General features: G+C 43.2%; 1 pseudogene; it reads right to left on the bottom strand.

The window, feature by feature from the left end:
- Nucleotides 1-797: 797 nt before the first annotated feature.
- Nucleotides 798-16963, bottom strand: LOC101638231 (annotated as a pseudogene).
- Nucleotides 16964-23412: the final 6449 nt, after the last annotated feature.

Genomic DNA, 23412 nt, shown 5'->3' with positions numbered 1-23412 from the left:
ACAGGGGACTGGTTTTGCCACCACAACAGGCAGCCATCTCAGTGCACCAGATTTTGGCAAAAAACATCAAGCCTCCCTTGCCCCACACACCTTACTCACCTGACTTTGTTCCAAGCAACTTTTTTATTTTGTTTCTGCAAATGAAGAAGGGCATGAAAGGACAGCAATTTGACCCAGAGAAGAGGTGAAGAAATAAAATGAGGGAGATGCTGTATGCCATCCAAACAGATGTTTGAAAAACATTTCCAAGAATGGAGTCTCAGATTTGACAAATGTATTAAGTATAACAGAGAGTACTTTGAAGGGGATAAGGTTGTTTTTTGAAATATAGCTTTGGGAAAAAATTCTGGTTTTGGGGGGGGGTACCCCCTTTGTAATCCATAGTGAAGGTTTCCATCCTTGAAATTCATCAGTAAGTGCTTCAAGTTCCCCTCACTTTCAGCAAGCAAGATTGTATCATCTGCATATTGAACATTGTTATTAAGCTTTCCTCCAATCCTGATGCTACATTCTTCTCTGTATAAGCCAGCTTCTCTGATGCTATTTTCAATAGGCATATTGAATAAGTATGGGGAGAGGATACAACCTTGTATTCCTTTCCTGATTTAAAACATGCAGGGTTACCTTATTCTGTTTGCCCAGATGCTTCATGAATGTAGCCAATGGTACAGAATTTTAAAACACTGTTGAGAAAGGACATTTTACAAGCATAGGTAGATGGCCCATGTTAAATGCATGCCGTCCTCTCCAGGCCTCCGACTGTTATCCCACCGCATGCCTGAGGCTGGCAGGGCTCACTATGCCGCTTCGGAGACTTTCTTCCCAGGGCTCCCACCGGTAGTTTCCCCGTTCTGGCGACCACGATCCATCAGCCACATTGTACCAATTCGAGCCTGTTGCTGTTTCACTTCATCAGTCCGTGGGAAGGACTCGCTGCAGGACAGCTTCTGCAGCACCTTCGCGCTCATTAGAAGAAGGAAACCCCCGGACAAGCAGCCCCGGCTCGCTATCCTGGTGCGCAAAGGAGAAAAGGCGTGAGCCTTCCGCCAGGTGAGCGTCCCCTGATTCATTGAACACAGGCTGAATTTCAGCCCCCACTCTACCTCCCTCAGCCCAGTAGCTCTAGAGCCAAATAGGACAAAATGCCCAATACACACGGTGGTCTTGGACAGTACGGGTTATGACTTGGTCCTCAGCGGGTGAGCTGAGCTGACTTATCTGTTGGTGATAAGCACGGAGGAGAGAAGACAGTTCTGCCAAACTAGGGGAAAGAGGCCGGGCTCTAGAAAGTGAATCGGCATTGATGTGCAGGGTAGAGTGGGACATAGAGCGAACCTGGGCATGGGGACACCACCCACTCCTGAAATGAGAGAAGCTGGAGCCAAGCAGAGAAAATGAAAAGGGAAGGCGAGATGAAAGACGCTGTAACGGAGGCACAATTTGGAACTGGCTGCCTGGCAGCGCACGGGTCCGGGGAGAAGTGTTCAACTCTAACAGTTTGAGCATGGTTAAGGAGGAAAAGGGTCCGGCTCCATGGACTCGAAAGATAAGCTGCTCAAGGTGCCACTGTCTCCTTAGGAAGAACCAATCGGGAAGCAGGAAGTAGGTCCAACCTGGAGTTGAAAAAGCAAGCAGCCACAACTCAGAATTTGTTCTCTGGGGGGCAAGACCCAGAGAGAGGGAATAACATACCAAGCTGCCATCCAAAACTTGAGGACGTCTCTGGGGATATAAGAGAAATGAGGAATGGGAGACAGTGAGAGAAGGAAAATCAGGATCTATTCTCACTGAGACCGTGGACAGGTCTTTAAGGGAGCTCACTATCACACAGGAGCGCCCGCTCTGAGAGTCCCAGGGGAACTCTGGAAAGTCCCCTGGATCAGAGGGGACCATTTTCTCCCCTGATTGCATAGAAGATGCCAGTTAACAACTAGGGCTTTGGGGAGAAAAACATCTGGCCATCCCTCCTGTAACTATTCATTGTGACCGGGAACCAATCACTCACTATTTCTGTACTTCAGTGTTCCCTAAAATAGGAACAGCCATATCTATCTTAAAAAAACATTAGCTGTGAGCACTAAATGAAATAATGGTTTTCAGTGTCTCGCACACAAAGCAGTCTGGTACTCAACCAAATGGGGTCTGGAGTGGGACACAGCAGTATTTCACTCCATCTTGCCAGGAGTCATCTTGAGGTGTCAGCCCACACCAGCAGAACTACTTGTTTCTGGTTGTGAGGTGCCATCGAGTCAGTTCTGACTCATAGAACCACAAACTACTGCCTCGTCCTGTGCCATCAGGTCTTGCTATTTGAGCTCCTTGTTGCAGCCACCATTTCCACCCAGCTCAGTGAAGGGCTTCTGTTATGCTAACCCTCTGACCAGTATGATGTCCTCCTCCAGAGACTGCCCTCCCCTGAAAACATGCCCAAAGGAGGTGAGCCAGTCTTGCTAGCCTCACTTCTAAAGAGCATTCTGACTTCTTCTTCCAAACAGAATGATTCGTTTTTCTGGAAGTCCATTAATAGTCTTTACCTACCTGTAATATCAATTCCTTATCTATCTTTCTTATTCATTTACCAGCTTTCACATGCATATGAGGCAGCTAAAAAATGTTATGATCTGTGTCCAGTGCACCTTCGTCCTCGAAGTTCTATCTTTGCTTTTTCACACTGTAAAGAGGTCTGGTACAGCAGACTGTCCCAAATGCAACACAGGCTTGGTTTCTTGACTGCTGCTTCCACGGGCATGGATGATACATTCAAGTAAAATTAGGGCCTTGTCACCTTCAAGATTTTCTCCATTTAGCATGATGATGCGTCTTGGTCCCAATGTGAAGGTTTGGGTTCTCCTTATACTGTATAATCCAAACTGAAGGCTGTAGTCTTTGACCTTGATCAGTAGGTGCTCTTTACTTTCAGTCAACAAGGTGGTATCATCTATATATTGAGCTTTCTTGCCATCTTGATGCCACATTCTTCCTCATATGGTCCAGCTTCTTAGATTTTTTGTTTTGCTCAAACTTTGCTCAGATTGAATAAATGTGGTCAAAATATACAACCTTGATGCCTATCTTTCCTGATTTTAAACTTTGCAATATTCCCTTGTTCTGTTCAAAAGACTATCTCTTGATCCATGCACAGGTTCCATGCAAGCACAGTGAAGTGTTCTGGAATTCCCATTCTTCTCAAGATTATCCATAGTCTGTTACGATCCACGCAGTCCAATGTCTTCACATTGTCAGTAAAATACAGGTTAAAGAACATCTTTCTGGCATTTATTGCTTTCAGCCAAGATCCATCTGATATCAGCAATGATATTCCTTGGTCCACTCTCTCTTCTAAATCTGGCCTGAGTGCCCAGTCATTTCCGGATGCCGTACTTGGGCAAACATTTTGCAATCACCCGTAACCTTCAAAAGGTTGTGGCCCCACCCTCCCCCTCCTCCCAGTCCTCACCTACCTGTCCTCCACCTCTGCAGTTTCATGTGGGCTCCGGTGTCAGGGAAAGGCAGCACAGCAGGCCCATTACAGTCCCTGCCCCCTGGCATGTGGAGACACATTGGTACATTTCAAAACTACCAGCTCCTTCCCAGTGGATCCTGTCACCCTCTCCTGTAAGAGGTCTGAACACATGAGGGACCTGCAGCCCCTCAGCCATTTGGTGCCTCCCAGCAGAGGAGCACAGTTCCGACCCTGGCCTTTCTCCCAACACAAAGAGGTACATATTAAGTGTATATAAAGCATACATTCAGTATTTGATTAAAAATACTTCATATTAATATTTTCATCAACTTGGTCTGGCACGTTTCATGCGTTTTAGGTTTCATTGTCATTATTTTCAGCTACCTCATCATCTGAAGACACAATTTATAGTAGAAGTCACTACGGGAGATAAAAAGGGGAGTGGGGAATAAAGAAAAAAGTGTGCATGCATTTGATTGCAGACCTGGCATTCCGATTAGAGCCCATCCCGAGACCAGGACAGTTTTTATTCGTCTCCTCCCCTTAGCCAGCAAGGAACGTTTTCAGCTTGAAGGCACTCAGTTTTCCCAACATCCCTGAGAAACAGAGTCGGAACTCAAGGGTGACCTGTGTGTTCCACCTGGTGCTTCCACTGCCAGCCAAGCACCTTCCTGACCCCCAGGGCTCATCTTTGGTTCTGACGCTGTGTTCTCAGAAACGTTCCAGGGAGAATGAGGGTCAGAATGGGCCATATCACTCCTTCCTCCACTAGTGCCAAGGCAGATCTGGGGGAGCATATGTATTCTGGCTCTCACATTTTACTCAGGGTTCTTTGACAAGCAAAGCTAGCTTCCAAGTCTTTCAGCCCCATGCAACAGGGGTTAATGCCTTTGTCCAAAGGGAAAAAAACCAAAAGTCTCAAATCCAATTAAAAAGATCTCAGAAACGAGTCAAGCATAAAGAGTGTTCCAGAAACTCTACAATTGAATTTTTTTCATTGACAAATGATCCTGCCATTATGGTAGATAGAGTACCATTTTTAATTCCTATAATTCTGTGTCTTTAAATGAAGCCTGCAGGAGATGGTGTGACGGAAAGGAAGATCAATGGGACTGAAAGGAACATATTCCACTTCATTCCCTCTTTCTGAATTCAATTTCTCACCAGATACTATAATAGCTTCCCTCTCCCACCTCTGCTTAAAGCCAGTTCTCATTTAGCGAACCTGAAGGAAGAACAGGAAGCCAATGGGGTCATCAAACACCCAACCTAGCAAAGGTCTCCACCTCTTTCCCCATCAAACCTCTTTCCTTTCAGAATTTTGGCATCGTGTTTTCCATCCAGATGAGAAAGAAATAAAGAGGAAACAACCCGGAAGAGAACAGATAGAAAGAGGGTTAGAACACCCAGAAATTGCATGAACAAGAAAACCTGCACCAGTATTATAAGGAGCATTATAAATGAACTACATGCTTTTCTTTATGTGAGACTTGATTTGGCTCTTAGAGCAAGCACCAGTATTCAAACCAGTTGGTAGCATGCCTATGGACTGTCAGGTGACAGCAACAATGCTACGCACTGAGGATTGCCCTTAAAAAGACAAGACACAGTCCTGGTATGTCAAGTCATACTCAATGTATGACTTTGGGCATACTCTCAGTTTTCTTATCTGTAAAGGGAAGGTGATAACAGAACCTCTCTCTAAGGCTATATGAAACTTACATGAGTTATTATGCATAAAGCACTTAGGCATCATTGCAGAACTGTCATCAAAGAGGCATAAGCTATCAGCAACCAGTGCCTAAAAATGAAGCAATGAATTCTTTCAGAGCCTTCAGAAAAGAAATGATACACAGGCTGCCCCCCTCCCCCTAAAAATTGAACAAGTTTATAAGGAACCGGAATGGAAAGGTCATCGAAGGAAGAGAGGGCAGCACAACTTTCAGCACAGGACTGGCTGCATGGATTGCTTGCTGCACGGTGATTGGCTGAGGGTAGGCAGAGAAGAGAGTAGTCGCTCAGACCTCAGGCCTCCTCCCAAGGTGGTATCTGTGCATATAGGAGACAAGCCAGACTGGGTGGTCCATGGAGCTCCTACTTTAAGAAGAAGTGGTCCTTGGCTGATACAAGGAAGCAGAGATGAGTATATCTCCCAGCCCTTCCCTCGACATTTGTTCCCATCCCTTTCCCGCAGATGGGGCAAGAAGGAGGGAGGTAATGCTTAGGCCTAGGAGGAGCCAGTCTTTCTATTCAGTTCGTTTCTAACAAGGCCAATCCATGGCAGTTTCGGGTGGGTCCTTCTACTCCAGAAGTTTATCTTCTTCTGGTTACCCCCTTCCTAAACAGCCATAATCCATGGGCTTCTCTCTGCCACCCTACTTTTAAGAATCCCCCTGGGATTCTGGCAAAGCAGCTCAGGTGAAAGACTAGGGGCCATGGAAGTGCGGAGGCGAGCTCGGCAGCCATGACATCTCCCCTCCAGCAGATGGGTCAGACGCTCCGGAGGCAGTGGGATAGAGAGACAGCTAGAGGCAGAGACCTACAGAGAGGAAGCGAGGTGGCGAGTTAGACATTAAAACGCAGAGGAGGAACACAGTGCATTTACCTTCTGGACTTGTGGAAGCCGCTTTGCAGAGGCACAACTTGAAGAGAAGTAGGAGTGGCCCCTGCCCAACCATCACTTCCAGGGACTTGGGCTTCACAGGATTAGGTGCCAGTCTCAGACCGAGGCTTTACAGCATTAGGTTCCCTCCCCTGACTTCCCAAGGTGAGGGCATATTTGTAGGGGGTTCACTAGAAGCCGCCACTGCCAAGTCACTTTAGGTTTCTAGTATCACTGAATAAGGCAAGAAAGGGGGTTACTCTGATGATGGCAGGGTTCATTGATCCTGGTGCCCATGAGGACCTGGCTGCTCTACAATGTGGACAAGAAAGTGTCCAACCCAGGGGGTCCTCCAATTCTGCCTTGTAATAATTTAAAGGGACCAAAGCCATAATCCTGATCTGGAGAAGTTCAGACCCCGTAGGGAAAAGAACCAGGTCATTGTGCTCGGCAAATAACCTATCATACGGAGGAAGTGAACAGTGACGGTAGTGAAGCAGATGATGAGTCTGGGTTGCAGGCTTGAGACCAGCTGCAGGATCGTGGCTGGGGCATGTTTCACTAATCTTCCATTGTGTTTTTCATAGAAACGACACCTGGTCAGCACCTTGAAGAGACTAACAAATTGGACTTAATGGGCTCATTAATAGATCTGAGCAGTGCAAGAGAAGGACGGAGACAGTGCCCTGATTCATTTCTTCCTGGCCCTCCTTTTGCTTTACAGGTATAAATGGAGAGCATCTTGCCTCAGTCGGCCCACACATCTCTTGTGTTCTGACTCAGAGTTTCTTTGACACAATAGCATGGATCCAAGGGAACATGACCAGCCCTCACTCCTCTGTAGCCTGGATGAAAAAGGGGCTTAAGAGCTCATGCAGTGATCCTTAGTCATGGGAGACTGGGGTCACTTGGTAAATATCTTCTCTTGGATCACTCAGGGCACATTCTGCATGGTTCCTCTAAAGGTCCTAGTGCAGCGGTTCTCAACCTGTGGGTCATGACCCCTTTGGGGGTTGAATGACCTTTTCACAGGGGTTTCCCAATTCATAACAGTAGCAAAATTACAGTTATGAAGTAGAAATGAATATAATTTTATGGTTGGGGGGTCACCACAACATGAGGAACTGTATTAGGAAGGTTGAGGACCACTGTCCTAGTGAGATTGACCCCAGTGGCCTATAGAGGTGGCTCCTCAAGAATGCCCTGTTGTATTGACCTCCTTGACCTTTGTGCTGCACATGCTCCACTCACTCATTCCTTTCCCCCAGGAATCATTTCCCTACATCAGTTGCTCACACTTCAGCCCTGAGTTGTGCTATTTGGGCAAACCCTAAGTAAGGTGCGCGCGCGCGCACACACACACACACATCAAAGTAAGGAAGAGAAAGCATAAACAGACACAAAAGAAGATAATTTCCATGTCATCAAAAGGACCTTCCATGCCAAGTATAGTTTCATGATTGGAGAGGCAGCATCTAATTTTAAGGGAATGAGAACTTCATTTGACTTGGTATGAAGGAAAATTGCCACCCTGCTTCCTCCCCACCGAAACTCCATTCCCAATCCTCTAGCCTTTAGCTGCAGTCTCTTCATCCCTGGGGACCAGGAGGGTTTAAAAGGGACCAGAGCTGGAGAATGGGGCCCGAGGTCCCCTCCAGGACAGAGCAGAGATGGGGCCAGCCCCATTCTCCAGCTCCTGTCCCTTCCGGCTCCCACATGCATGCAAAGCTGCAACGTAAGCAGATGACCGAGTCAGGAGTTCAGAATGAGGTAGAAATGTGAGTAGAAGGAAAACAGGAGAAAAATAACTGTGGAGAAGCAGGGGAAACAATTCTGCACAGTGGCTCTTCTGCATCTATGTGTAGCTCAAGGGTCCAGAAAAGGGGTCCAATGTCAGTGGCCTAGAGAAAAAACAGCTACTTTGGTTAGAGTATTGGGCTAACAATATCTCCATGCATTACTCTGCTAAAGGACACTTTACTCCTCCAAAGACAATCAGATTTTGGGTTAGTCTGGATTATCTGGAGGAGCAAAACCAGTAAAACATATATTTATGTGTGTATGTGTATACATATATCAATTTATATAGAAAAAGTAGCTCACACAATTATAGAAATGGCAAATCCAAGTCTGGGCAATTCTAATTTCATGGGTCACATGGTAGGCTAGAGGCTTCTCTTGTGTAGCTGCAAGGTCTGATGAACCCACCAAGACAGGTGGTGGCTGCAGAGGTGAATGGCTCCGAGGTCAGTGGGTCAGATGATAGGCAGCTGATAATTCCCAGAACTGGCAGGCAATATGGCAGGTCATTGACTCAAGTCCAAAGAAGTGGAGGTTGATGAACTAGATACAAGAAATCGCATAAGGGTGTTGTCCAGAGAAAGGGAAGAGAGTAGGTTCAGACAGAAGTTGACCCAAGCTTCGAAGGTTGGGGGCAGTCACCACAATGACTTAACTAAGAGTAGTTGCTTTTCAGAGGCTACAAACCCGTCTTTGGGCTCAGCTTTTTCTCTACACAATGAACCTTACCTACAACATTATTGGGGTGGGAAGGATGGGGAGTAGAAACAGCTGTACTCTTGGGGTCCCCTCAGAATTCCTCTCAGGCACCAAGCCCAACTTTCTCTGGAAGATCAAGTCCTTGCTCCCCGGGTCTGCTCAGCTTTGACATAGATTCCAGCCCTGCAGGGTTAGGTCCACTCTCACCAAGTTGCTCGTAAGTTGTCCAAGATGCAGGCTCTCTGGGTGCTCCACCTTCATACTGCCCTGAGAGCTTAACATGTTTGCAGCACTGAACTTGGCCCTCAAGGACCAGTCCAACTGGCCCCTGGGCTATCGGCTTTCCTTCAGCCTCTTCCATCCTGGCCTTGTGTGGACTTGCTCCTAGGGGCTTCACCCTGAGCCCCAGCTCCCTTAGCTGAATCAGCAAACCCTACTTGACCCTATTCTCTGAGTTCTGTCCCCAAACAGAGCAACCACTGTAGACTCCAGGCAACATTTCAAATGTCTTCTGCTGCCACGTCTGTTGCCATACGGTGACTTCTCTCAACATGAAGCTTTTTCAGATAGCTCTCAAAGCCACTCTGCTCTAAAGTTATTGTCAATGGACAGCTGGCTGTCCATCACAAGTTCTCATCCCGACTACCCATTCCATTTGCCCCCAGTTCATGCCCAATATGACTCAGGGATGAGTATGCATGAACAGGGTTGCCGGCAACACATCTGACAGAGATTATCACATATTACAAGTACACAACCTACTGTTAACGAGGATATATATCCACATACAAAAACACACACACAAACAAGTACAGCATTTCATAATATAAAGATCCAAGGCTTTGCAATGGCCTTAAATTGCCCCATTTTTTATAGCAAAGTTTTATTACATACACACATACACACACAGTGCCTTAAATATAAGTTGACAGGGTGTGAAACTGCATCTCTTTTACTATATAATGAAATACCTTAATGATACTTTTAGAAATAATGCCTTTTCTCTGAACCACTTTTCTTTTTAGTACTTAATGCATGTTATTACCACAATTTTCATCCATTTTTCAGAAATACTTGCAAAATCCATTTTCCTTGTTGTAAAACTATGCCCAAAGAGCAGGATCCCTGTCTAGTTGTTAACAAGTACTTTGAGATTTTCGTAAAGATACACAACTCTACATAACTGAGAATAGAGAACTAAGAGATGTTGCAAGGAGGTCACCTCTGTGAGGGCTTATTTCAAATTAACACTGTGGAAGGACCCACTCTCAGGAGACTTTGTTTTCTGGGAATAAGGGAGCTGCAAAATGAAGCCAATAAAAAACAGCAGATGACCATCAAATACCTTTTCAGTATTAGTTAATATTCTTTAAGAGTTGAAGTGACTGGGGAGGGTGGGAAAAGCCCCTTCCCATATACACAGATCCAGAGACTCAGAGAGAAATGATCAGGTCTCTCTCCTCAGCTCTGCCTCTTCTAGGGCAGAAGCTTCATTCTCTCTGAAGACAGAAAGATGTCTTCCAAGGACTCAGGAAGCCAAAAGAAATGCCTTGGTTGCAAAGTTCTGCAGTGACGTCATGCCAGCTTGTTGTTGTTAGGTGCCAGGGAGTTGGTTCTGACTCAGAGTGACCCTATGTACAACCGAACAGGCCATACCTAACCCTGGGCCATCCTCACAGTCACTGTTACGCTTGATCCCATTGTTGCCGCCACCGTGTCCATCCAGCTTATTGAAGCTTTTCCTTTATTTTCACTGCCTCTGCTTCACCAAGCATGATGTCCTTGTCCCTGGATTAGTTTCTCTGGATAACGTCTTCAAAATACAGGCGACAAAGACTTGCCATCCTTCCTTCTAAGGAAGCTTCTGGTTGTACTTCTTCCAAGAGAGATTTGTTTGTTCTTTGGGCAATCCATGGTATTTCAATATTCTTTGCCAGCATCATAATTCAAGGACACTGATTGGTTCAACTTTGGTCACATGCCCACACCTTAGTCTGACTACTGTGTCCAGGAATCTGAGATACAAGGATGGGGAGACTCCGGTCACAAAGCCCCACTTGTGGCTAGGTGAATGGGCCTCTGGGAAGGAATGGCAGTCTCCTTGGAACACTTTGGACAGGAAAATGATATTGCCCTAGGAAGGCAGAGGCTGGTACCAGGAAAGGGTGGAAGGGAAACCAAGAAGAAGCTTACTTCAAGTTCTTGGTTTTCCTCCACTTACATATCCCCCTTTTCCCCCATTCTTCTCCAATGAATAGATGGTGCTTTACTTATTTCAAAATTCCATTGCATGAGAAAATACCTACAATATAAATGACCATGTATACTCATGTATAAGCAGAGTTTTTCAGCACATTTTTAATGCAGTTTTTGTGGTAAAATTAGGTGCCTCGGCTGATATTTGGGTTGGCTTATACTCGAGTATATATGGTAAATCTAAGCAGCTGGACACTGTCAGATTGATGAAAAACTAATAAAAGCTCAAAAATCTACCAGTCAACATTATCACATAGAGAAATCTCTACTTACAGAGAAGGAGCCAAGTGCAAGTTGGGTGCGGGCGGGGTAGGGGATGCTTAATGTGAGCAGGAAAGTGCAATTTCTCCAGGGGCATTCGGAGTAAGTGGAGGCGAGCTTGGAAAACTCTGAGAAACCATAACTGTGTCCAGTAGAGTTTAAGGTAAGAGTTGTACCAACACCCCACACCAGCCAATCCAACTCACACACCTGCCTCCTGCGAGCCAGCATCACTGCATCTACCCGGCAGTACCACACCCTTCCCTGAGCACAGTGAGGTCTGTCACTGACTGTAGCCCCTTAGGGCCCCTTCCTCCCCTCCCCCAAAAACAAGGGGTCAACACCCTTTTGTATTCTGCTTTTCTTTTCTGCTTCATCAGGCCGTGGAAGCTGAGATTTCATAATTGGGCTGACTCTTGCAAGAATATGTTTCAGGAAACTCATCCTACCCTATTAAACTAATTACAGGATTTTAGCTTCCTAAATTTCCAGAGCCCTAATCCTTCGTCTCAAAACACTGATCTGAATCACTCTTTCTAGTCTTATCCCTCATTGCTTTTTTCAGAAATACTTCCTCCATTGTTCTGTGCCATAAAATAGTTTATTGGCAGCAGTCAAGGTTCAAAAGACTTGTTGCGCTAGGTAAATCTGCTGCGCAAGACTCTTTAGAGAATTGAAAAGCAAGGATGTCCTTTGAGGACCAAGGTGTGCGTGACCCACGCCATGGCATTCTCCATCGCCTCATATGCATGTGCAAGTGGGACCCTGAATAAGGAAGACTGAAGAATAATTGATGCATTTGTATTGCGGTGTTGGAGAAAATTATTGGAAGCGCCATCGGCAGCCAAAAGGACAAACTGATCTGTCTTGGAAGAAGCTCAGTCAGAGCGTTCCTTAGCGGCAAGGATGGGGAGACACTGTCTTATATACTTTGGACATGTTGTCAGGAGAGACCAGTCCCTGGAGAAGAACATCCTGGTTGGTCAAGTGGAGGGGTGGCATAAAAGAGAAAGGCTCTACATGAGATGGATTGACCCAGTGCCTGCAACAATGGGCTCAAGCATAGGAACAATTGGGAGGATGACCCGGGACCCAGCAGGGTTTCATTGTGTGTGCATAGGGTCACTCTGGGTCAGAACAGTCAATGGCACCTAACAACAACCACAACATGGTTTTAAAAATGCCTCCATGAATGTCGTTGTTGTTTCCAACAGCAGAAGGAAACCTGCCCAGTCCTGCTCCATCCTCACCCTCATGCTCAGCCCACTGTTACAGCCACTGTGTTAACCTCTCTTATGGCGGATATTCTTTTCTGTTGCCCCTCTCCCATGCCAAGCATGATGCCCTTCCACAGAACTGGTGTCTCTTGACAGTATTTCCTAAATGCATGAGACCAAGTCTCCCCTTCCTGACTTCTATGGAGCCTTGCGTTTGTTCTTCCAAGACAGATTTAGTTGTTCTCCTGGCAAGATATGCTACTTTCATTAATTATTGGCAGCACCACAATTCAAAATGCAAGGATCCTTTGATTGTCTAGTTTTCCCAAGCCTAAGAGATGCCTAAAATACTATGACTTATATCAGATGCATTCTCCATAAATACTATACTTTAAACCAGGGCTTCAAACTGGTTCCAAATGGCTAAGGAATTGCCGTGATAAACAAGGGCTACATACGCATTGCAAAGCAAACATCTCTGTGCCTGTGGCATTTTGATCCAAGTAGGAAACAACTAGTTGTACCCCCATTCAAAAATGGAGGTCAAGTGCACTTCTCTGAATGTGAGCTGCTCTCCAGACTGCTCTCAGTCAAGTGGCTCTCCAATGCTCTGCCATAGTCATCCTTCCTGAAAGTGTCCGGAGTCTGATGTGGGAGATTCAACCATTGGCAGAGCCCTGGAGAGAAACACAAATTCAAGTGGTGTGGTTGGCCACCATCTTGATGGCGCTGACTGACATTAGAATAATTGGTGTTAGAATCAAGATAATTTACATAGCTCCTAAGCATGCCTTTGCCTAATTTATCTCCCTGATATTCTGGCACCACTTTTAAAAAGTGGTTTTAGCTAATTCCACTCAGAAGAAAATATATGCATGCCCTGGATCTAAAAGATGCAGTGGGCTCCCCAATGAGCTGCTAAACACAAGACCAGCAGGTTGAACATACCAATCACTCTTCAGGAGAAAGACGAGGTGTTTCGCTCCTATAAAGATTTAAAGCCTTGAAAACCCAAAGGGGCGGTTCTATCTTGTCCTTTAGGGTTGCTATGGGTTGAAACCAAGTTGATGAAATGAGTTTGTTTTTTCTGGATATAAATAATGTATTGCCTTTGGATTTTTATAAGAATCTGGGACTGACCTTAAAAGATGAGGTTCACCATATCTCTGAGACTATAGGCCCTAGTCACCCTTCACGTCTGCAAATGAACTCAACCATATCGCTCAATTTCCAGCTAAACAATAGACAGGTTTATAAGGTAAACAAAGACATATCTTAGCATAATCAATCATTTGGGATCAAAAGGGCAACATTTATCCCAGGATCAAGTTCAGAAGCGTTAGGAAAGAGGAGGGACAGAAGCAGGAAATCCTGGGAGGAAGGGAGATAAGGCAGGGTACATTTGGTGGGATTGCAATCAGTGACATAAAACAAAATTGCTGAAACTGATCTGTTCAGAAAATCTTCACTCAGTTCACCATAAAATGTGTTGGTTTTTTTTAAATTGGACTTGAGAAAGATCGTTGAATGTGCCATGGGAAAATGAGCCTGAAAGAGATGTGCTTTCATGAGTGGAGGGAGGCAATTTTATGAATCTTAAAACTACATATCAAAGAGGAAGATGGGGAGGGGAAAAGTTCATAAATGTGTAGGGATCTGATATAAGGGTTACTGGTTTGAAAATTGAGGATTTTGCCGCTGGACTTCCATAAACTATAGGACCTATTGCCTGTTACATTTTATTAGAAGTTTTTAGCTACAAAAAGACATGACCTGTATTCTGAGGCAATATAATATACAAATAAGTTTCTAAAATTGTAACAGCCTTGCTGTAGAACACACTAGTGGTTAGAACTGATAAGGCACCTGTAAACAATTTCTGACATGTGTTTTTCCATTAGAAATGTATCTTAACATGATATAATAACCTTTTTTGAAGTCTCTACCCAAGAGTTTTCTACTTGTTGGGACTCTGTTCTCCATCACAAGCTGTTCCAAAGACTTCCCCTTTGGGCATCTTGGATTTACAGATTTAAAAAAAATAAGTTCAGGAAACATTAATTTCTCCTCACAATTACATTTCTAAAAACATTCTTACTCTGTGTTCAAAATCTGGCTCCTGATGCCACCACTTTATTTTCTCTTAACAAAGTCTAATCATTGCCTGGTGACAAACCTAATGAGACCCCTTTGTTTCCTGTTTTACCTGAATTCTCTGTGATAGCGAAATTGAGAGGGTTTTTTTTCTCACTAAAAAAAATTTATTGGCATGGAATACTATAATTATGGATATGTAAAATTTTTTAAATCTTTAAGTCTCTTAGCATAATCATGTATATCTAGGTACTAAACATACATAAATTTCACTTTATTTAAAATATATGAAAGAGGTAATTTCAAATCACACTAAACATAATAAATATAGAACTTGCTTTGTTAAAAATCTGCAGTGTACATTCAAGTAAGGGCTAAACTTCCAACACCAACTATATTTGAGATAAAAATTAAGCATTTACAATAAACAGTTTCCTAAAAGTGTTATTTTTAATACCTACAAAAGGAAACTCATTCTAGTGCTTGTGTTCTCATTCAAACATCTATATATTCTTTTATTCACAGAACCAGATGCTTCTGTTACTAAAAATACATCTCCAAAGCTTTTATATCTTTTTAAACGGATTTAACACTTTAACTCTTTGGAGGATGACAGGAGCGATCAAACCACTCAGACCGGCTCTCTTATGTTACTAGAGATGATAGACTTCATGACACAGCCTGTTTCGGCTCAGCTGTGAACATTTACAAACACATGAATGCAAACGCAGGTCATCTTCTTCTACATGAGAATGTGTGTAGGTCAAGGGGCATCACCGCAGCAACCTTCCTGTGAGCCAGGTCCGGGCGCCAAGCTCCGTGACTGACTTAGACATTCTCTCCCAATCTGATTGGGTTTCGTTTCTTCGTGAGTTCTACTCAGTACCTTGCTTGAACTTCTTGGTGTCTTTGGCTCACTAACGACTTCACAGTGGGGTAATCCTATGTTCAGATGCACAGGAGCGGGTCTGGCCAAAGGGGGAAGGAGAAGTGGGAAGGGATTCAGTAAGTTTAGACATGCTGGCGGGAGACCTGCGGCACACACTGAGGCTGCCTCTGCCGTGGCCTGCAGTGGCCTTCAGTAAGATTATCCCGATCAGAATTTCCTGAGAAGGCACTGAAAAGTGTGCCTTTTCTGAGTTCTGGGGGTCGAAGGTAGTCATATTTAAAAACTGTTGCTTTAACTAACTGGCTCTTTCTTCTTCAAATGCCTTCCTCTCCGATCCCAGGCGAATGGACTTCTGTAAAGCTTCGTCTTTCTCTCTCAAAAGTCTTTTTTTGCTTTTAAATAAAGACCACTCTTCTTTGAGACGTTCTTTTCCTCCAACAAATAACAGTGTCATAGTAGAGGAGTGGTAGCCTCATCACATGCAGTAAGTAGTAAGCTGCTGCTGTAAAAGTTGTTGCTGAGTTTTAATCATTTCTTTACACTGCTGAATTTCTAATTCAAGCTTTTCAGTCTCCTGTTCATGGTCGTGAAATTACATCATCCTCATGAAAGCCATCTAAGTCTACCTTTGAAACTTGGTTACCCAGTTTTTCCACATGACTTTTCAAAATGTTCCACTGTGTTCGGATGCGATTTGTAAGCTGCTCTCTCACCACTGCGCAGGAAAGATCCCACATTCTCTACTTAGTTCCCCGCGTCATCTTCAACGTCAGAAAGAACAGTTGTCCTATCATCAGCTCTTTCTCCAGGTTTCTGTTTGGGGAGAAAGAAGAGAAACCATTTCCTTTTTCATTTGCTGAAGGACCTTCTTAAGTTCAGCATTTTCCGTGAGGATTTGTTTCTCACCGTATTCATAATCATTTGAGAGAATGTTGTACATTTCATCTTCATTCCTGGCTTCAGTTTACCAGTTCCCCAGGAATCTCTTCTGCCATCAGCTCGTCCCACATAGTTTAAAACAGCCATAGCGATATTTTTATCCTTTGGGCTCATAACAAGTTGATGTAGACGTTCCTTTATTATATTCATATTTTTTTCTCTTCATATCACGATTGTACTGTGTAGCTCTGCTTGAAATGATATTCTGTAATTTTTGCACCTCTTCCTTCTCATTTTTAAGCAGCTGGTGCAAATTCCTGTTCTTGCATTGTGGCTGTCTGTCTCTCTCCTGAAGTCCAATCATTTCTCTCCTGGAGGATTCCAGTTGTTCCTTAAGTTTTGCATAGCAGCTCTGTAGATGACCCATATCACTTCCCAATTTCAGATTCTGTGTTTCCGCATTTCCCTGAGCTAGAAGGTTCTTCTGCTGAAGTACAAGTGGTTCGTCCTTACAATTTCAAACAGCAACTATATTTAATTCTCTCTTGGGGTCTTTGTCTTGGATCCTTCATAGAATGAAAGAAAGCCGAAAGTAGCCCATTCCTGATCAAGATAGGAAACACTTTGTTCAATATTCTCTTCCCTGCAGAAGGCACTGAAAAAACTCTGACAGTTTTTGATAAAGGTATTGAAGAACATAGCACTTGATGTGAGGGTAAACTTGATGGAAGCATCTTTGTTTCTGAGATATATTGAGATATATTTATGCTTTCTGGATCTATAACAGTCGTCCAATCTCCCATCGCATCACCAGAGCTAGGATACCTGAGGAGGTGCCCTGTTTCCGCCAAAATAAGACAGTGTCTTATACTAATTTTTGCTCCCAAAGATGCGCTAGGTCTTTCTTATTTTCAGGGGATCTTATTTTTCCATGAAGAAGAATACGGTACACATTTATTGTTTTATTAAAAGAGACCTCGCACTTCCTGTCTGCTCTGGCTGCACTGCCGCCAACAGTGAGCTGCATGCCGGCACCCTCCGCTATGGTCCAGAGTCCAGGGTTACGGTAGCTTCAGGGGGGTCTTATTTTCAGGGAAATGTCTTATATTTCAGCGAGAGGCAAAAACTGTAAGTAGGTTTTATTTTCAGGGGATGTCTTACTTTCAGGGTAGTTTAGCAGGAAGCACTAGTTCAGCAACTATCACTCCTCTGTGTAGGCATCTCCTCCCACTTTCTCCGTGGCACCATGGGCCATGCTCTCCTGCACCCTCAACAGGCACCAAAAAGTCGGAGCCTGGCTCCGACTTTTTTTTTTTAAACTGTTGAAATGTTTCCTCTGGTTTCAGTAATCAGGCTCTCTTCTCCTTCTTCTCCTCATCCAATTGCTATTTTTTCTCCATCTCTTCCACAGGCTTCTCCTTCTCAGCCTCACCATGAAATATGGGGCTCCTCGGAGGTGAGTCTTTCTTTGCATCTTCTTCCTCTGCATCTCCTCCTTGCCCTCTATCCCACTCCCACCCAGCCCATTGGCCATCGACACGTTCACGTTCTCTGCATTCATCTTCACGCCCTCAAACATACTGCTCCTTCAACGTCCCCATCGCATAAAGCTCTTGAGGTTATCTAAGATTCTTCTTCTTTCAGTTGGCTCTGCCTTTGAATAGCTCTCATTTGTTGACCCTCTCTTTTCCTTTGCCACCGACTTAGTGCATTCATCCTTTCTTGCCTGTGTCTTATAGTGTCCTGAGTGGTATATCTGCTTCCAGTCCAATTCCAATCTCTCCTTTCTACCTTTCTCCTTTCCACTGATACTATGATGGTCTACAAACATCACTATGTCACATCTCTGATCAGAATCCTTTGGTGACTTGCATCCCCTAAAGTACATGTAATTCATCCCTCAATAACCAACATATCTGATTTACAACAAGTCACACTCGTGACTGTCATTTTTCTTTTTGGTATATCCAATCACTCACAAAGACCCAGACTTAAAAAAAAAAAAAGAAAGAACACATTTAGCATATCTTAAACTGAAAGAGCTCGAAATTCCAGTCTTGAGTTGCAATATTGAAAGATTCTATGGACAAAAATTGCAGAAAGCATTCCAAGAACATGGAAAGAATCCACAGAGTCACTGTACTGAAAAGAACTAATCGACATTCAGTCATTTCAAGAGGTAGCAGATGAGTGAGAACCCATGGTATTGAAAAAAGAAATCCAAGCTGAACTGAAAGCTTTAGCCAAAAACAAAACTCCAGGAATTGAGGGAACACCAAATGAAATGTTTCAACAAGCTGATGAAGCACTGGAAGCACTCACTCATCTATTCCATGAAATCTGGAACAGAGCTACTTGGCCAACTGACTGGAAGAGATCCATACTTGTACCCATTCCAAAGAAAAGTGACTCAACATGTGCTTAAATTATAGAACAATATCACTGATATCACATGTCGGCAAAATTTTACTGAAGATCATCTAACAATGGTTGCAGAGATTCAGGCCAGATTCAGAAGAGGACGTGGAACAAGGAATATCATTGCTGACATCAGGTGTATCTGAGCTGAGAACACCAGAAATATTGTCACCTGTGTTTCATCTGCCAAGACTGTGTGGATCATAACAAACTATGGATAACCTTGAGAAGAATAGGAATTCCAGAACATTTCATTGTGCTCATGAGAAACCTAGAGTGCAGCCTTTAGTATGGATTATGATTCAATGTGAATAAGACCAAAATCTTCACAACTGGACCAACAGTTAGCATCATGACAAATGGAGAAAGATTGAAGTTGTCGAGAATTCCATCCTGTTTAGATCCACAATCAATGCTCATGGAAGCAGCAGTTAAGAGATCAAAGGACAAGTTGCATTAGGGAAATCTACTGTACAAGACCTCTTTAAAATGTTGAAAAGAAAGAGTGTTACCTTGAGAACTAAGGTGCACCTGACCCAAGCCATGGTATCTTTAATTGCCTCATATGCATGTGAAAGTTGGACATTGAATAAGGAAGACCAAAGGAAAAAATTGATGCACTTGAACTATGGTGTTGGCAAAAAATGTGGAAGGTATGATAGACTGCCAAAAGAACAAATATATCTGTCTTGTAAATATAGCCAGTATGCTTCTTAGAGGTGATGATGGTGAGACTTCATCTCACTTACTTTGGGCATTTTATCAGAAGAGGCTAGACCCTGGAGAAGGACATCATGTTTAGTAAAGTACCCAAAACACCAAACTCACTGCCATTGAATTGATGCCGACTCATACCAATGCTATAGGGCAGGGTAGAATTTCCCCTGTGGGTTCTGAGACTGAACTGTTTCCGGGAGTAGGAAGCCCTGTTTTTCTCCTGTAAGGGAGAAAAAGCAAGGACCTCAAAGAAATGGATTGACACAGTGGGTGCAACAATGGGCTCAAACACAAGAACAACTGTGAGGATGGCACAGGACTGGGCGGTGTCTCATCTGTCATAAGTAGGGTCTCTATGAGTTGGAACTGACTCAATGGAACCTAAAACCAACAACAATCTGTTATAATATGTACTGCACACAATATTGCTTTCCATAATTTGCTGATGTTATCAATTTAATGTCAACCTCTCCCCAAAGATAAAGACCAGATTTATAAAGATAACAACAATAAAAGATAATGATAATGAAAATCAATTTAAAAACAATTAGCTATTTGCTTATACAGAACCAATATATAGTGAAATCATGAAATATAGTGAAATAATGAAACTCAGTTGTAAATCAGGGATAATCCGAAACATAATAATTAGTCTCTGCTTCCCTGCCTGGTCTCCTCTCCTTCTTATCCCCAACCATTTTGTGACCAAGCAATTCCAAAGTGCACATAGTTTTCCAAATACGTCAGCTTGCTTGGGCCACCTTACTCTAAACACCACCTTCTCTTCCTGAAATGTTCTCACCCCACTAGTCTTTCTGGAAATCCACCACTCACTCTTCATACCTTTTCCTGATGCAACCTTGTCTCAAACATTCTCTGTCTCCTGGACAATCTGAGATTTGCCATTACCTATATGCCACTGTACACCACATATGACAATAACGAACCTTTATCCAACAAGCACTAAATAATCAATCAACGATAACAACTAACTCCTGTGAACCTCCTACTACATACAGGGCTCTGATTAAGAACTTTACATTCTTGATTAAATTAAATTATCTTATTATATATATATTTTTTTTCAGTTTCCAAATGGTTATTTTATCAGATCGTTTGAACATTAAATTTATCTTTGTTCGCAATCCAAAATAGTTACCTGAAGTTTGCTGTTTGGTGTGTGTTTACTTTTATTGTATATTTGTTTTCTAAACTCTTTGGCACAGTTTTCTGGGGTGTTCAGACGGCCGCGATACAGGTCGGAGAGTGTTTTTCTTTTGTGCTGCCAATTCTGAGCATTCAGAGCTTTTGGTTTGTTGGGGTTGTGGCTTTTTGAACTCTGTATTCTTTATTTGTAACAATTGTATTTTTATCTTTTCTATATCCTCTAACTCCAGAGTTTTCTTTTTCTCCCCCCTCCCCCCCCTTATTATATTATTTTAATTCCGTGTGGCAGGTACTATATTATTTATATTTTATAAATGAGGACACTGAGGCAGAGGGTGTATAAGTAATTTGGGTAAGGTCACTCAACTATTAAGTGGCAGGGTCAAGATTTGAAGTTAGGTAGCCGGTGTTTAAAGTCTCTTGTACTAAAGTAATCCTGTTTCCCTATGTGCTCATGTTTTCAACCAATTCCTTTTTATATTTGTTTTCAGAGACTGGACAGATCTAGACTTGCATGGTTTACTCTCCACTTGATTGGTAAATGAATGAATTAATGAATTATGTACTAAATGAAACAAGTGTCCACAGATAATTCATAGGCCTTTCTAATTAGTTCCTCCCAAGTTCCTAGTCCATTCTTTCTTCAGCATGAATGATTCTTCTAAGCCAATCAATCCTGGGAAAGACTGATAAGACATTCAGTGTGATTATTTTTTAATGAATAGCAATAGGCAAAATCATTCATTAAGCACTCACTGCCTGAGAACATGCAATGGAAAGCTCTACTAGAAATATGTCACAGTTACTACAAGCCAAGTAATGTGTGCATAAGACCAACCACACAGGCTGCAGGGATCAATGAATTCACTTTCATGGATACAAGTAGACTGAGCCCTAAGACTCATGGACGAGGCATTGCCTGGAAGTTTCATTTCTTTCTTTTTTTCCCTTCCCCCTAGAGAAGAGTGACAGCCCCAGGGCAGCCAGGGGACACTTGTATGTTGCCCTGTCACTTTCCAAAATCCTTCTTTCCTCCAAAAATATTCTTGCGTTTTATGATGTTACTTCAGATTATTTCCTGAGGAGGCAGATGTCTTTTATCCCTATCTGCTTTGTTTTGGCACTGTGTTGTTGTTGTTGTTGAGTGTCATTCTGACCCACAGCCATCCGATGCACAACAGAACAAAGAACCACGCAGTCCTTTGTCGTCTTCACAATCATTCCCATGCTGAGTTCATTGCTGCCGTTCCTGCCAATCCATCCTGTTGACAGCCTTCCTCGTTTTCACGGCCCCTCCACTTTACCAAGCTTTATGTCCTTCTCCAGGGACTGGTCTCTCCCGACAATCTTTCCGAAAAGTCTCACCATCCTGGCCACTAAGGAGCACTCTGGCCTTACTTCTGTAAGACTGATCTCTTTGTCCTTTCAGCAGTCCATGGTACTTAGGACAATCTTCTCCAGCACCACAATGCAAACGCAGCTCTTCTTCTTCCATCTTCTTTATTCAAAGTTCCCATGCATATGAGGCAATGAAAAACACCATGGCTTAGGTCAGACGCACTACTAAAGTAACATCCTTGTTCTTCAGTATTCTAAAGAGGTCTTTTTTTTAAAATAGTTTTATTGGGGGCTCATACAGCTCTTATCACAATCTCTAAAGAGCTCTTATGCAGCAGATTTACTTAATGCAATACATCTTTTGATCTCTTGACGGCTGCTTCCATGAACATTGATTGTGAATCCAAATAAGATGAAATCCTTGACAACTTCAATCTTTCTCCATTTATCATGATGCTGCCTGTTGGTCCAGTTGTGAAGATTTTGGTCTTATTTACATTGAGTTGTAATCCATACTGAAGATTGCAATACTTGATTTTTCATCAGCAAGTGTTTCAAGTCTTCCTCACTTTCAACAAGCAAGGGTGTGTCATCTGCATATCACAAGTTGTTAATAAGCCTTCCTCCAATCCTGATGCCTTACTCTTCTTCATATAATACAGCTTGTCTGATGATTTTCTCAGAATACAGATTGAACAAGTATGGTGAGAGGATAAAACCCTGAGACATATCTTTCCTGATTTTAAATCATGCAGTATTCCCTTGTTCTATTCACACAGCTGACTCTTGATCCACGTACAAGTTCTGAATGAGCACAATTAAGTGCTCTGAAATTTCCATTCTTCTCAAAATTACCCACAGTTTTTTATGGTCCACACTGTCAAATGTCTTTGCACGGTCAATGAAATACAAGTAGGCATCTTCCTGGTATTCTCTGCTTTCAGTCAAAATCCATCTGACATCAGTAATGATATCCCTTGTTCCATGTCCTCTTCTGAATCCAGCCTGAACTCCTGGCAGCTCCCTGTCAATGTACTGCTGCAACCACTGTTGGATGATCTTAAGCAAATTTCACTATGTGTGATATCAATGACACAGTTTGATAGTTTGAACACTCTGTTGAGTCACCTTTCTTTGGAATGGGCACAAATATGGATCACTTCCAGTCTGTTGGCCAGATAGCTGTCTTCCAACTTTCCTGGCATAGATAAGTGAGTGTTTCCAGTGTTTCTTCCGCTTTCTGAAATATTTTGTGATAGGTTTATTGTGCCAACTATGCCGATAGGAATGTGTGGGCAAAGTCTAATCAGGTTGCAGCTTGATTGGAGGTTGTGTTAGTCTGGGTAAACTGGAGAAACAAATTTATAGACACTCATATGTGTATGAGAGAAAGTTTTATATAAAAGAGCAATTATATATTGAGAAAACATCCCAGCCAAGTCCAGATCAAGTCCGTAAATCCGATATTACCCCATATGTTGATACTAGTCCATAAATTCCTCTTTAGACTCACACAGTCATGCAATGACGCCGAATGCAGGAAGATCACAGACCAGTGGGTGGAAAGTCTTGTGGATCCAGTGGTGGTAGAAGCATCTCAGCACTGGCCTGG

This window comes from Echinops telfairi, unplaced genomic scaffold (genome assembly GCF_000313985.2).
Source record: "Echinops telfairi isolate 266 unplaced genomic scaffold, ASM31398v2 ScPeMD7_18;HRSCAF=68, whole genome shotgun sequence".
Classification (NCBI taxonomy): Eukaryota; Metazoa; Chordata; class Mammalia; order Afrosoricida; family Tenrecidae; genus Echinops; species Echinops telfairi.
The sequence above is the reverse complement of the archived record's forward strand: the minus strand, read 5'-3'. Positions and strand labels throughout refer to the sequence as shown.